The sequence below is a fragment of the Carassius carassius genome, chromosome 9, assembly GCF_963082965.1.
Source record: "Carassius carassius chromosome 9, fCarCar2.1, whole genome shotgun sequence".
Classification (NCBI taxonomy): domain Eukaryota; kingdom Metazoa; phylum Chordata; class Actinopteri; order Cypriniformes; family Cyprinidae; genus Carassius; species Carassius carassius.
In genome coordinates this window covers 43,867-59,508 of record NC_081763.1, presented here as the reverse complement: position 1 = coordinate 59,508, position 15,642 = coordinate 43,867, and positions in this window count along the sequence as shown.

The window sequence follows — 15,642 nt, the reverse complement described above, 5'->3', positions numbered from 1 at the left end:
TGCATTGCAGAAAACATTTTATTTCATCAGACATGAGCATCTTTCAGTTTGGCAAGTTTTGCACTAAACATTGAATGAAGCAGGTTTTTCTCATTGAGAGAGAACGTTTTAAGCAGATTTGGGCTAGTTTGCAGTTCATTTGAACAGAAGCACTATTTGAAAATTAGTGGTCTCAGAAACCTGTAAACTGACATTCTTGAGCATTGAAGCTCTAACATAAGATTCTGTGCATATAACTCTTAACACATTAAAAACTGTTTTACTGCATTGCAAAAAACATTTTATTTCATTAGACATGAGCATCTTTCAGTTTGGCAAGTTTTGCACTAAACATTCAATAAAGCAGCTTTCTCTCATTGAGAAAGGTTTTAGGCAGATTTGGGCTAGTTTGCAGTTAATTTGAACAGAAGCACTTTTTGAACATTAGTGGTCTCAGAAACCTGTAAACTGACAATCTTGAGCATTGAACCTCTAACATAAATTTTTGTGCATTTAACTTCTAACACATTAAAATCTGTTTTACTGCATTGTAAAAAACATTTTATTTCATTAGACATAAGCATCTTTCAGTTTGGCAAGTTTTGCACTAAACATTGAATGAAGCAGCTTTCTCTCATTGAGAGAGAACGTTTTAAGCAGATTTGGGCTAGTTTGCAGTTAATTTGAACAGAAGCACTTTTTGAACATTAGTGGTCTCAGAAACCTGTAAACTGACAATCTTGAGCATTGAACCTCTAACATAAGTTTTTGTGCATTTAACTTCTAACACATAAAAAACTGTCTCACTGCATTGCAAAAAACATTTTATTTCATCAGACATAAGCATCTTTCAGTTTGGCAAGTTTTGCACTAAACATTGAATGAAACAGCTTTCTCTGATTGAGAGAGAAGGTTTTAAGCAGATTTGGGCTAGTTTGCAGTTCATTTGAACAGAAGCACTATTTGAACATTAGTGGTCTCACAGACTGTAAATTGACAATCTTGAGAATTTAACCTCTAACATAAGTTTTTGTGTATTTCACTTCTAACACATTAAAAACAGTTTTACTGCATTGTAAAAAACATTTTATTTCATTAGACATAAGCATCTTTCAGTTTGGCAAGTTTTGCACTAAACATTGAATGAAGCAGCTTTCTCTCATTGAGAGAGAAGGTTTTAAGCAGATTTGGGCTAGTTTGCAGTTCATTTGAACAGAAGCACTATTTGAACATTAGTGGTCTCAGAAACCTGTAAACTGACATTCTTGAGCATTGAAGCTCTAACATAAGATTTTGTGCATATAACTTTTAATACATTAAAAACTGTTTTACTGCATTGCAAAAAACATTTTATTTCATTAGACATGAGCATATTTCAGTTTGGCAAGTTTTGCACTAAACATTCAATAAAGCAGCTTTCTCTCATTGAGAGAGAACGTTTTAAGCAGATTTGGGCTAGTTTGCAGTTCATTTGAACAGAAGCACTATTTGAACATTAGTGGTCTCAGAAACCTGTAAACTGACATTCTTGAGCATTGAAGCTCTAACATAAGATTTTGTGCATATAACTCTTAACACATTAAAAACTGTTTTACTGCATTGTAAAAAACATTTTATTTCATTAGACATAAGCATATTTCAGTTTGGCAAGTTTTGCACTAAACATTGAATGAAGCAGCTTTCTCTGATTGAGAGAGAAGGTTTTAAGCAGATTTGGGCTAGTTTGCAGTTCATTTGAACAGAAGCACTATTTGAACATTAGTGGGCTCAGAAACCTGTAAACTGACATTCTTGAGCATTGAAGCTCTAACATAAGATTTTGTGCATATAACTTCTAACACAATAAAAACTGTTTTACTGCATTGTAAAAAACATTTTATTTCATTAGACATAAGCATCTTTCAGTTTTGCAAGTTTTGCACTAAACATTGAATGAAGCAGGTTTTTCTCATTGAGAGAGAACGTTTTAAGCAGATTTGGGCTAGTTTGCAGTTCATTTGAACAGAAGCACTATTTGAACATTAGTGGTCTCAGAAACCTGTAAACTAACAATCTTGAGCATTGAACCTCTAACATAAGATTTTGTGCATATAACTTTTAATACATTAAAAACTGTTTTACTGCATTGCAAAAAACATTTTATTTCATTAGACATGAGCATCTTTCAGTTTGGCAAGTTTTGCACTAAACATTCAATAAAGCAGCTTTCTCTCATTGAGAGAGAACGTTTTAAGCAGATTTGGGCTAGTTTGCAGTTCATTTGAACAGAAGCACTATTTAAACATTAGTGGTCTCAGAAACCTGTAAACTGACATTCTTGAGCATTAAAGCTCTAACATAAGATTTTGTGCATATAACTTCTAACACATTAAAAACTGTTTTACTGCATTGTAAAAAACATTTTATTTCATTAGACATAAGCATCTTTCAGTTTTGCAAGTTTTGCACTAAACATTGAATGAAGCAGCTTTTTCTCATTGAGAGAGAACGTTTTAAGCAGATTTGGGATAGTTTGCAGTTCATTTGAACAGAATCACTATTTGAACATTAGTGGGCTCAGAAACCTGTAAACTGACATTCTTGAGCATTGAAGCTCTAACATAAGATTTTGTGCATATAACTTCTAACACGATAAAAACTGTTTTACTGCATTGTAAAAAACATTTTATTTCATTAGACATAAGCATCTTTCAGTTTTGCAAGTTTTGCACTAAACATTGAATGAAGCAGGTTTTTCTCATTGAGAGAGAACGTTTTAAGCAGATTTGGGCTAGTTTGCAGTTCATTTGAACAGAAGCACTATTTGAACATTAGTGGTCTCAGAAACCTGTAAACTAACAATCTTGAGCATTGAACCTCTAACATAAGTTTTTGTGCATTTAACTTCTAACATATTAAAAACTGTCTCACTGCATTGCAAAAAACATTTTATTACATCAGACATAAGCATCTTTCAGTTTGGCAAGTTTTGCACTAAACATTGAATGAAGCAGCTTTCTCTCATTGAGAGAGAACGTTTTAAGCAGATTTGGGCTAGTTTGCAGTTCATTTGAACAGAAGCACTATTTGAACATTAGTGGTCTCAGAAACCTGTAAACTGACATTCTTGAGCATTGAAGCTCTAACATAAGATTTTGTGCATATAACTCTTAACACATTAAAAACTGTTTTACTGCATTGTAAAAAACATTTTATTTCATTAGACATAAGCATATTTCAGTTTGGCAAGTTTTGCACTAAACATTCAATAAAGCAGCTTTCTCGCATTGAGAGAGAACGTTTTAAGCAGATTTGGGCTAGTTTGCAGTTCATTTGAACAGAAGCACTATTTGAACATTAGTGGTCTCAGAAACCTGTAAACTGACATTCTTGAGCATTGAAGCTCTAACATAAGATTTTGTGCATATAACTTCTAACACATTAAAAACTGTTTTACTGCATTGTAAAAAGCATTTTATTTCATTAGACATAAGCATCTTTCAGTTTGGCAAGTTTTGCACTAAACATTGAATGAAGCAGCTTTCTCTGATTGAGAGAGAAGGTTTTAAGCAGATTTGGGCTAGTTTGCAGTTCATTTGAACAGAAGCACTATTTGAACATTAGTGGGCTCAGAAACCTGTAAACTGACAATCTTGAGCATTGAACCTCTAACATAAGATTTTGTGCATATAACTTCTAACACAATAAAAACTGTTTTACTGCATTGTAAAAAACATTTTATTTCATTAGACAAAAGCATCTTTCAGTTTGGCAAGTTTCGCACTAAACATTGAATGAAGCAGCTTTCTCTGATTGAGAGAGAACGTTTTAAGCAGATTTGGGCTAGTTTGCAGTTCATTTGAACAGAAGCACTATTTGAAAATTAGTGGTCTCAGAAACCTGTAAACTGACAATCTTGAGCATTGAACCTCTAACATAAGTTTTTGTGCATTTAACTTCTAACACATAAAAAACTGTCTCACTGCATTGCAAAAAACATTTTATTTCATCAGACATAAGCATCTTTCAGTTTGGCAAGTTTTGCACTAAACATTGAATGAAACAGCTTTCTCTGATTGAGAGAGAAGGTTTTAAGCAGATTTGGGCTAGTTTGCAGTTCATTTGAACAGAAGCACTATTTGAACATTAGTGGTCTCACAAACTGTAAATTGACAATCTTGAGAATTTAACCTCTAACATAAGTTTTTGTGTATTTCACTTCTAACACATTAAAAACAGTTTTACTGCATTGTAAAAAACATTTTATTTCATTAGACATAAGCATCTTTCAGTTTGGCAAGTTTTGCACTAAACATTGAATGAAGCAGCTTTCTCTCATTGAGAGAGAAGGTTTTAAGCAGATTTGGGCTAGTTTGCAGTTCATTTGAACAGAAGCACTATTTGAACATTAGTGGTCTCAGAAACCTGTAAACTGACATTCTTGAGCATTGAACCTCTAACATAAGATTTTGTGCATATAACTTTTAATACATTAAAAACTGTTTTACTGCATTGCAAAAAACATTTTATTTCATTAGACATGAGCATCTTTCAGTTTGGCAAGTTTTGCACTAAACATTCAATAAAGCAGCTTTCTCTCATTGAGAGAGAACGTTTTAAGCAGATTTGGGCTAGTTTGCAGTTCATTTGAACAGAAGCACTATTTGAACATTAGTGGTCTCAGAAACCTGTAAACTGACATTCTTGAGCATTGAAGCTCTAACATAAGATTTTGTGCATATAACTCTTAACACATTAAAAACTGTTTTACTGCATTGTAAAAAACATTTTATTTCATTAGACATAAGCATATTTCAGTTTGGCAAGTTTTGCACTAAACATTAAATAAAGCAGCTTTCTCTCATTGAGAGAGAACGTTTTAAGCAGATTTGGGCTAGTTTGCAGTTCATTTGAACAGAAGCACTATTTGAACATTAGTGGTCTCAGAAACCTGTAAACTGACATTCTTGAGCATTGAAGCTCTAACATAAGATTTTGTACATATAACTTCTAACACATTAAAAACTGTTTTACAGCATTGCAAAAAACATTTTATTTCATTAGACATAAGCATCTTTCAGTTTGGCAAGTTTTGCACTAAACATTGAATGAAGCAGCTTTCTCTGATTGAGAGAGAAGGTTTTAAGCAGATTTGGGCTAGTTTGCAGTTCATTTGAACAGAAGCACTATTTGAACATTAGTGGTCTCAGAAACCTGTAAACTAACAATCTTGAGCATTGAACCTCTAACATAAGATTTTGTGCATATAACTTTTAATACATTAAAAACTGTTTTACTGCATTGCAAAAAACATTTTTTTTCTTTAGACATGAGCATCTTTCAGTTTGGCAAGTTTTGCACTAAACATTCAATAAAGCAGCTTTCTCTCATTGAGAGAGAAGGTTTTAAGCAGATTTGGGCTAGTTTGCAGTTCATTTGAACAGAAGCACTATTTAAACATTAGTGGTCTCAGAAACCTGTAAACTGACATTCTTGAGCATTGAAGCTCTAACATAAGATTTTGTGCATATAACTTCTAACACATTAAAAACTGTTTTACTGCATTGTAAAAAACATTTTATTTCATTAGACATAAGCATCTTTCAGTTTTGCAAGTTTTGCACTAAACATTGAATGAAGCAGCTTTTTCTCATTGAGAGAGAACGTTTTAAGCAGATTTGGGATAGTTTGCAGTTCATTTGAACAGAATCACTATTTGAACATTAGTGGGCTCAGAAACCTGTAAACTGACATTCTTGAGCATTGAAGCTCTAACATAAGATTTTGTGCATATAACTTCTAACACGATAAAAACTGTTTTACTGCATTGTAAAAAACATTTTATTTCATTAGACATAAGCATCTTTCAGTTTTGCAAGTTTTGCACTAAACATTGAATGAAGCAGGTTTTTCTCATTGAGAGAGAACGTTTTAAGCAGATTTGGGCTAGTTTGCAGTTCATTTGAACAGAAGCACTATTTGAACATTAGTGGTCACAGAAACCTGTAAACTGACAATCTTGAGCATTGAACCTCTAACATAAGATTTTGTGCATTTAACTTCTAACACATTAAAAACTGTCTCACTGCATTGCAAAAAAACATTTTATTTCATCAGACATGAGCATCTTTCAGTTTGGCAAGTTTTGCACTAAACATTGAATGAAGCAGCTTTCTCTGATTGAGAGAGAAGGTTTTAAGCAGATTTGGGCTAGTTTGCAGTTCATTTGAACAGAAGCACTATTTGAACATTAGTGGTCTCAGAAACCTGTAAACTAACAATCTTGAGCATTGAACCTCTAACATAAGATTTTGTGCATATAACTCTTAACACATTAAAAACTGTTTTACTGCATTGCAAAAAACATTTTATTTCATTAGACATGAGCATCTTTCAGTTTGGCAAGTTTTGCACTAAACATTCAATAAAGCAGCTTTCTCTCATTGAGAGAGAACGTTTTAAGCAGATTTGGGCTAGTTTGCAGTTCATTTGAACAGAAGCACTATTTGAACATTAGTGGGCTCAGAAACCTGTAAACTGACAATCTTGAGCATTGAACCTCTAACATAAGATTTTGTGCATATAACTTCTAACACAATAAAAACTGTTTTACTGCATTGTAAAAAACATTTTATTTCATTAGACATAAGCATCTTTCAGTTTGGCAAGTTTTGCACTAAACATTGAATGAAGCAGCTTTCTCTGATTGAGAGAGAACGTTTTAAGCAGATTTGGGCTAGTTTGCAGTTCATTTGAACAGAAGCACTATTTGAAAATTAGTGGTCTCAGAAACCTGTAAACTGACATTCTTGAGCATTGAAGCTCTAACATAAGATTTTGTGCATATAACTCTTAACACATTAAAAACTGTTTTACTGCATTGCAAAAAACATTTTATTTCATTAGACATGAGCATCTTTCAGTTTGGCAAGTTTTGCACTAAACATTGAATGAAGCAGCTTTCTCTGATTGAGAGAGAAGGTTTTAAGCAGATTTGGGCTAGTTTGCAGTTCATTTGAACAGAAGCACTATTTGAACATTAGTGGTCTCAGAAACCTGTAAACTAACAATCTTGAGCATTGAACCTCTAACATAAGATTTTGTGCATATAACTCTTAACACATTAAAAACTGTTTTACTGCATTGCAAAAAACATTTTATTTCATTAGACATGAGCATCTTTCAGTTTGGCAAGTTTTGCACTAAACATTCAATAAAGCAGCTTTCTCTCATTGAGAAAGGTTTTAGGCAGATTTGGGCTAGTTTGCAGTTAATTTGAACAGAAGCACTTTTTGAACATTAGTGGTCTCAGAAACCTGTAAACTGACAATCTTGAGCATTGAACCTCTAACATAAATTTTTGTGCATTTAACTTCTAACACATTAAAATCTGTTTTACTGCATTGTAAAAAACATTTTATTTCATTAGACATAAGCATCTTTCAGTTTGGCAAGTTTTGCACTAAACATTGAATGAAGCAGCTTTCTCTCATTGAGAGAGAACGTTTTAAGCAGATTTGGGCTAGTTTGCAGTTAATTTGAACAGAAGCACTTTTTGAACATTAGTGGTCTCAGAAACCTGTAAACTGACAATCTTGAGCATTGAACCTCTAACATAAGTTTTTGTGCATTTAACTTCTAACACATAAAAAACTGTCTCACTGCATTGCAAAAAACATTTTATTTCATCAGACATAAGCATCTTTCAGTTTGGCAAGTTTTGCACTAAACATTGAATGAAACAGCTTTCTCTGATTGAGAGAGAAGGTTTTAAGCAGATTTGGGCTAGTTTGCAGTTCATTTGAACAGAAGCACTATTTGAACATTAGTGGTCTCACAGACTGTAAATTGACAATCTTGAGAATTTAACCTCTAACATAAGTTTTTGTGTATTTCACTTCTAACACATTAAAAACAGTTTTACTGCATTGTAAAAAACATTTTATTTCATTAGACATAAGCATCTTTCAGTTTGGCAAGTTTTGCACTAAACATTGAATGAAGCAGCTTTCTCTCATTGAGAGAGAAGGTTTTAAGCAGATTTGGGCTAGTTTGCAGTTCATTTGAACAGAAGCACTATTTGAACATTAGTGGTCTCAGAAACCTGTAAACTGACATTCTTGAGCATTGAAGCTCTAACATAAGATTTTGTGCATATAACTTTTAATACATTAAAAACCGTTTTACTGCATTGCAAAAAACATTTTATTTCATTAGACATGAGCATCTTTCAGTTTGGCAAGTTTTGCACTAAACATTCAATAAAGCAGCTTTCTCTCATTGAGAGAGAACGTTTTAAGCAGATTTGGGCTAGTTTGCAGTTCATTTGAACAGAAGCACTATTTGAACATTAGTGGTCTCAGAAACCTGTAAACTGACATTCTTGAGCATTGAAGCTCTAACATAAGATTTTGTGCATATAACTCTTAACACATTAAAAACAGTTTTACTGCATTGTAAAAAACATTTTATTTCATTAGACATAAGCATATTTCAGTTTGGCAAGTTTTGCACTAAACATTGAATGAAGCAGCTTTCTCTGATTGAGAGAGAAGGTTTTAAGCAGATTTGGGCTAGTTTGCAGTTCATTTGAACAGAAGCACTATTTGAACATTAGTGGGCTCAGAAACCTGTAAACTGACATTCTTGAGCATTGAAGCTCTAACATAAGATTTTGTGCATATAACTTCTAACACAATAAAAACTGTTTTACTGCATTGTAAAAAACATTTTATTTCATTAGACATAAGCATCTTTCAGTTTTGCAAGTTTTGCACTAAACATTGAATGAAGCAGGTTTTTCTCATTGAGAGAGAACGTTTTAAGCAGATTTGGGCTAGTTTGCAGTTCATTTGAACAGAAGCACTATTTGAAAATTAGTGGTCTCAGAAACCTGTAAACTGACATTCTTGAGCATTGAAGCTCTAACATAAGATTTTGTGCATATAACTCTTAACACATTAAAAACTGTTTTACTGCATTGCAAAAAAACATTTTATTTCATTAGACATGAGCATCTTTCAGTTTGGCAAGTTTTGCACTAAACATTCAATAAAGCAGCTTTCTCTCATTGAGAAAGGTTTTAGGCAGATTTGGGTTAGTTTGCAGTTAATTTGAACAGAAGCACTTTTTGAACATTAGTGGTCTCAGAAACCTGTAAACTGACAATCTTGAGCATTGAACCTCTAACATAAATTTTTGTGCATTTAACTTCTAACACATTAAAAACTGTTTTACTGCATTGTAAAAAACATTTTATTTCATTAGACATAAGCATCTTTCAGTTTGGCAAGTTTTGCACTAAACATTGAATGAAGCAGCTTTCTCTCATTGAGAGAGAACGTTTTAAGCAGATTTGGGCTAGTTTGCAGTTAATTTGAACAGAAGCACTTTTTGAACATTAGTGGTCTCAGAAACCTGTAAACTGACAATCTTGAGCATTGAACCTCTAACATAAGTTTTTGTGCATTTAACTTCTAACACATAAAAAACTGTCTCACTGCATTGCAAAAAACATTTTATTTCATCAGACATAAGCATCTTTCAGTTTGGCAAGTTTTGCACTAAACATTGAATGAAACAGCTTTCTCTGATTGAGAGAGAAGGTTTTAAGCAGATTTGGGCTAGTTTGCAGTTCATTTGAACAGAAGCACTATTTGAACATTAGTGGTCTCACAAACTGTAAATTGACAATCTTGAGAATTTAACCTCTAACATAAGTTTTTGTGTATTTCACTTCTAACACATTAAAAACAGTTTTACTGCATTGTAAAAAACATTTTATTTCATTAGACATAAGCATCTTTCAGTTTGGCAAGTTTTGCACTAAACATTGAATGAAGCAGCTTTCTCTCATTGAGAGAGAAGGTTTTAAGCAGATTTGGGCTAGTTTGCAGTTCATTTGAACAGAAGCACTATTTGAACATTAGTGGTCTCAGAAACCTGTAAACTGACATTCTTGAGCATTGAACCTCTAACATAAGATTTTGTGCATATAACTTTTAATACATTAAAAACTGTTTTACTGCATTGCAAAAAACATTTTATTTCATTAGACATGAGCATCTTTCAGTTTGGCAAGTTTTGCACTAAACATTCAATAAAGCAGCTTTCTCTCATTGAGAGAGAACGTTTTAAGCAGATTTGGGCTAGTTTGCAGTTCATTTGAACAGAAGCACTATTTGAACATTAGTGGTCTCAGAAACCTGTAAACTGACATTCTTGAGCATTGAAGCTCTAACATAAGATTTTGTGCATATAACTCTTAACACATTAAAAACTGTTTTACTGCATTGTAAAAAACATTTTATTTCATTAGACATAAGCATATTTCAGTTTGGCAAGTTTTGCACTAAACATTCAATAAAGCAGCTTTCTCTCATTGAGAGAGAACGTTTTAAGCAGATTTGGGCTAGTTTGCAGTTCATTTGAACAGAAGCACTATTTGAACATTAGTGGTCTCAGAAACCTGTAAACTGACATTCTTGAGCATTGAAGCTCTAACATAAGATTTTGTGCATATAACTTCTAACACATTAAAAACTGTTTTACAGCATTGCAAAAAACATTTTATTTCATTAGACATAAGCATCTTTCAGTTTGGCAAGTTTTGCACTAAACATTAAATAAAGCAGCTTTCTCTGATTGAGAGAGAAGGTTTTAAGCAGATTTGGGCTAGTTTGCAGTTCATTTGAACAGAAGCACTATTTGAACATTAGTGGGCTCAGAAACCTGTAAACTGACAATCTTGAGCATTGAACCTCTAACATAAGATTTTGTGCATATAACTTCTAACACATTAAAAACTGTTTTACAGCATTGCAAAAAACATTTTATTTCATTAGACATAAGCATCTTTCAGTTTGGCAAGTTTTGCACTAAACATTGAATGAAGCAGCTTTCTCTGATTGAGAGAGAAGGTTTTAAGCAGATTTGGGCTAGTTTGCAGTTCATTTGAACAGAAGCACTATTTGAACATTAGTGGTCTCAGAAACCTGTAAACTAACAATCTTGAGCATTGAACCTCTAACATAAGATTTTGTGCATATAACTCTTAACACATTAAAAACTGTTTTACTGCATTGCAAAAAACATTTTATTTCATTAGACATGAGCATCTTTCAGTTTGGCAAGTTTTGCACTAAACATTCAATAAAGCAGCTTTCTCTCATTGAGAGAGAACGTTTTAAGCAGATTTGGGCTAGTTTGCAGTTCATTTGAACAGAAGCACTATTTGAACATTAGTGGGCTCAGAAACCTGTAAACTGACAATCTTGAGCATTGAACCTCTAACATAAGATTTTGTGCATATAACTTCTAACACAATAAAAACTGTTTTACTGCATTGTAAAAAACATTTTATTTCATTAGACATAAGCATCTTTCAGTTTGGCAAGTTTTGCACTAAACATTGAATGAAGCAGCTTTCTCTGATTGAGAGAGAACGTTTTAAGCAGATTTGGGCTAGTTTGCAGTTCATTTGAACAGAAGCACTATTTGAAAATTAGTGGTCTCAGAAACCTGTAAACTGACATTCTTGAGCATTGAAGCTCTAACATAAGATTTTGTGCATATAACTCTTAACACATTAAAAACTGTTTTACTGCATTGCAGAAAACATTTTATTTCATTAGACATGAGCATCTTTCAGTTTGGCAAGTTTTGCACTAAACATTCAATAAAGCAGCTTTCTCTCATTGAGAAAGGTTTTAGGCAGATTTGGGCTAGTTTGCAGTTAATTTGAACAGAAGCACTTTTTGAACATTAGTGTTCTCAGAAACCTGTAAACTGACAATCTTGAGCATTGAACCTCTAACATAAATTTTTGTGCATTTAACTTCTAACACATTAAAAACTGTTTTACTGCATTGTAAAAAACATTTTATTTCATTAGACATAATCATCTTTCAGTTTGGCAAGTTTTGCACTAAACATTGAATGAAGCAGCTTTCTCTCATTGAGAGAGAACGTTTTAAGCAGATTTGGGCTAGTTTGCAGTTCATTTGAACAGAAGCACTATTTGAATATTAGTGGTCTCAGAAACCTGTAAACTGACAATCTTGAGCATTGAACCTCTAACATAAGGTTTTGTGCATTTAACTTCTAACACATTAAAAACTGTCTCACTGCATTGCAAAAAACATTTTATTTCATCAGACATGAGCATCTATCAGTTTGGCAAGTTTTGCACTAAACATTGAATGAAGCAGCTTTCTCTGATTGAGAGAGAAGGTTTTAAGCAGATTTGGGCTAGTTTGCAGTTCATTTGAACAGAAGCACTATTTGAATATTAGTGGTCTCAGAAACCTGTAAACTAACAATCTTGAGCATTGAACCTCTAACATAAGTTTTTGTGCATTTAACTTCTAACATATTAAAAACTGTCTCACTGCATTGCAAAAAAACATTTTATTTCATCAAACATAAGCATCTTTCAGTTTGGCAAGTTTTGCACTAAACATTGAATGTAGGAGCTTTCTCTAATTGAGAGAGAAGGTTTTAAGCAGATTTTGGCTAGTTTGCAGTTCATTTGAACAGAAGCACTATTTGAACATTAGTGGTCTCAGAAACCTGTAAACTGACATTCTTGAGCATTGAACCTCTAAACATTGAATGAAGCAGCTTTCTCTGATTGAGAGAGAAGGTTTTAAACTAACAATCTTGAGCATTGAACCTCTAACATAAGTTTTTGTGCATTTAACTTCTAACATATTAAAAACTGTCTCACTGCATTGCAAAAAACATTTTATTTCATTAGACATGAGCATCTTTCAGTTTGGCAAGTTTTGCACTAAACATTCAATAAAGCAGCTTTCTCTCATTGAGAGAGAACGTTTTAAGCAGATTTGGGCTAGTTTGCAGTTCATTTGAACAGAAGCACTATTTGAAAATTAGTGGTCTCAGAAACCTGTAAACTGACATTCTTGAGCATTGAAGCTCTAACATAAGATTTTGTGCATATAACTTCTAACACATTAAAAACTGTTTTACTGCATTGTAAAAAACATTTTATTTCATTAGACATAAGCATCTTTCAGTTTGGCAAGTTTTGCACTAAACATTGAATGAAGCAGCTTTCTCTCATTGAGAGAGAACGTTTTAAGCAGATTTGGGCTAGTTTGCAGTTAATTTGAACAGAAGCACTTTTTGAACATTAGTGGTCTCAGAAACCTGTAAACTGACAATCTTGAGCATTGAACCTCTAACATAAGGTTTTGTGCATTTAACTTCTAACACATTAAAAACTGTCTCACTGCATTGCAAAAAACATTTTATTTCATCAGACATGAGCATCTTTCAGTTTGGCAAGTTTTGCACTAAACATTGAATGAAGCAGCTTTCTCTCATTGAGAGAGAACGTTTTAAGCAGATTTGGGCTAGTTTGCAGTTAATTTGAACAGAAGCACTTTTTGAACATTAGTGGTCTCAGAAACCTGTAAACTGACAATCTTGAGCATTGAACCTCTAACATAAGATTTTGTGCATTTAACTTCTAACACATTAAAAACTGTCTCACTGCATTGCAAAAAACATTTTATTTCATCAGACATAAGCATCTTTCAGTTTGGCAAGTTTTGCACTAAACATTGAATGAAACAGCTTTCTCTGATTGAGAGAGAAGGTTTTAAGCAGATTTGGGCTAGTTTGCAGTTCATTTGAACAGAAGCACTATTTGAACATTAGTGGTCTCACAAACTGTAAATTGACAATCTTGAGAATTTAACCTCTAACATAAGTTTTTGTGTATTTCACTTCTAACACATTAAAAACAGTTTTACTGCATTGTAAAAAACATTTTATTTCATTAGACATAAGCATCTTTCAGTTTGGCAAGTTTTGCACTAAACATTGAATGAAGCAGCTTTCTCTCATTGAGAGAGAAGGTTTTAAGCAGATTTGGGCTAGTTTGCAGTTCATTTGAACAGAAACACTATTTGAACATTAGTGGTCTCAGAAACCTGTAAACTGACATTCTTGAGCATTGAACCTCTAACATAAGATTTTGTGCATATAACTTTTAATACATTAAAAACTGTTTTACTGCATTGCAAAAAACATTTTATTTCATTAGACATGAGCATCTTTCAGTTTGGCAAGTTTTGCACTAAACATTCAATAAAGCAGCTTTCTCTCATTGAGAGAGAACGTTTTAAGCAGATTTGGGCTAGTTTGCAGTTCATTTGAACAGAAGCACTATTTGAACATTAGTGGTCTCAGAAACCTGTAAACTAACAATCTTGAGCATTGAACCTCTAACATAAGATTTTGTGCATATAACTTTTAATACATTAAAAACTGTTTTACTGCATTGCAAAAAACATTTTATTTCATTAGACATAAGCATCTTTCAGTTTGGCAAGTTTTGCACTAAACATTGAATGAAGCAGCTTTCTCTGATTGAGAGAGAAGGTTTTAAGCAGATTTGGGCTAGTTTGCAGTTCATTTGAACAGAAGCACTATTTGAACATTAGTGGTCTCAGAAACCTGTAAACTAACAATCTTGAGCATTGAACCTCTAACATAAGATTTTGTGCATATAACTTTTAATACATTAAAAACTGTTTTACTGCATTGCAAAAAACATTTTATTTCATTAGACATGAGCATCTTTCAGTTTGGCAAGTTTTGCACTAAACATTCAATAAAGCAGCTTTCTCTCATTGAGAGAGAACGTTTTAAGCAGATTTGGGCTAGTTTGCAGTTCATTTGAACAGAAGCACTATTTAAACATTAGTGGTCTCAGAAACCTGTAAACTGACATTCTTGAGCATTAAAGCTCTAACATAAGATTTTGTGCATATAACTTCTAACACATTAAAAACTGTTTTACTGCATTGTAAAAAACATTTTATTTCATTAGACATAAGCATCTTTCAGTTTTGCAAGTTTTGCACTAAACATTGAATGAAGCAGCTTTTTCTCATTGAGAGAGAACGTTTTAAGCAGATTTGGGATAGTTTGCAGTTCATTTGAACAGAATCACTATTTGAACATTAGTGGGCTCAGAAACCTGTAAACTGACATTCTTGAGCATTGAAGCTCTAACATAAGATTTTGTGCATATAACTTCTAACACGATAAAAACTGTTTTACTGCATTGTAAAAAACATTTTATTTCATTAGACATAAGCATCTTTCAGTTTTGCAAGTTTTGCACTAAACATTGAATGAAGCAGGTTTTTCTCATTGAGAGAGAACGTTTTAAGCAGATTTGGGCTAGTTTGCAGTTCATTTGAACAGAAGCACTATTTGAACATTAGTGGTCTCAGAAACCTGTAAACTAACAATCTTGAGCATTGAACCTCTAACATAAGTTTTTGTGCATTTAACTTCTAACATATTAAAAACTGTCTCACTGCATTGCAAAAAACATTTTATTACATCAGACATAAGCATCTTTCAGTTTGGCAAGTTTTGCACTAAACATTGAATGAAGCAGCTTTCTCTCATTGAGAGAGAACGTTTTAAGCAGATTTGGGCTAGTTTGCAGTTCATTTGAACAGAAGCACTATTTGAACATTAGTGGTCTCAGAAACCTGTAAACTGACATTCTTGAGCATTGAAGCTCTAACATAAGATTTTGTGCATATAACTCTTAACACATTAAAAACTGTTTTACTGCATTGTAAAAAACATTTTATTTCATTAGACATAAGCATATTTCAGTTTGGCAAGTTTTGCACT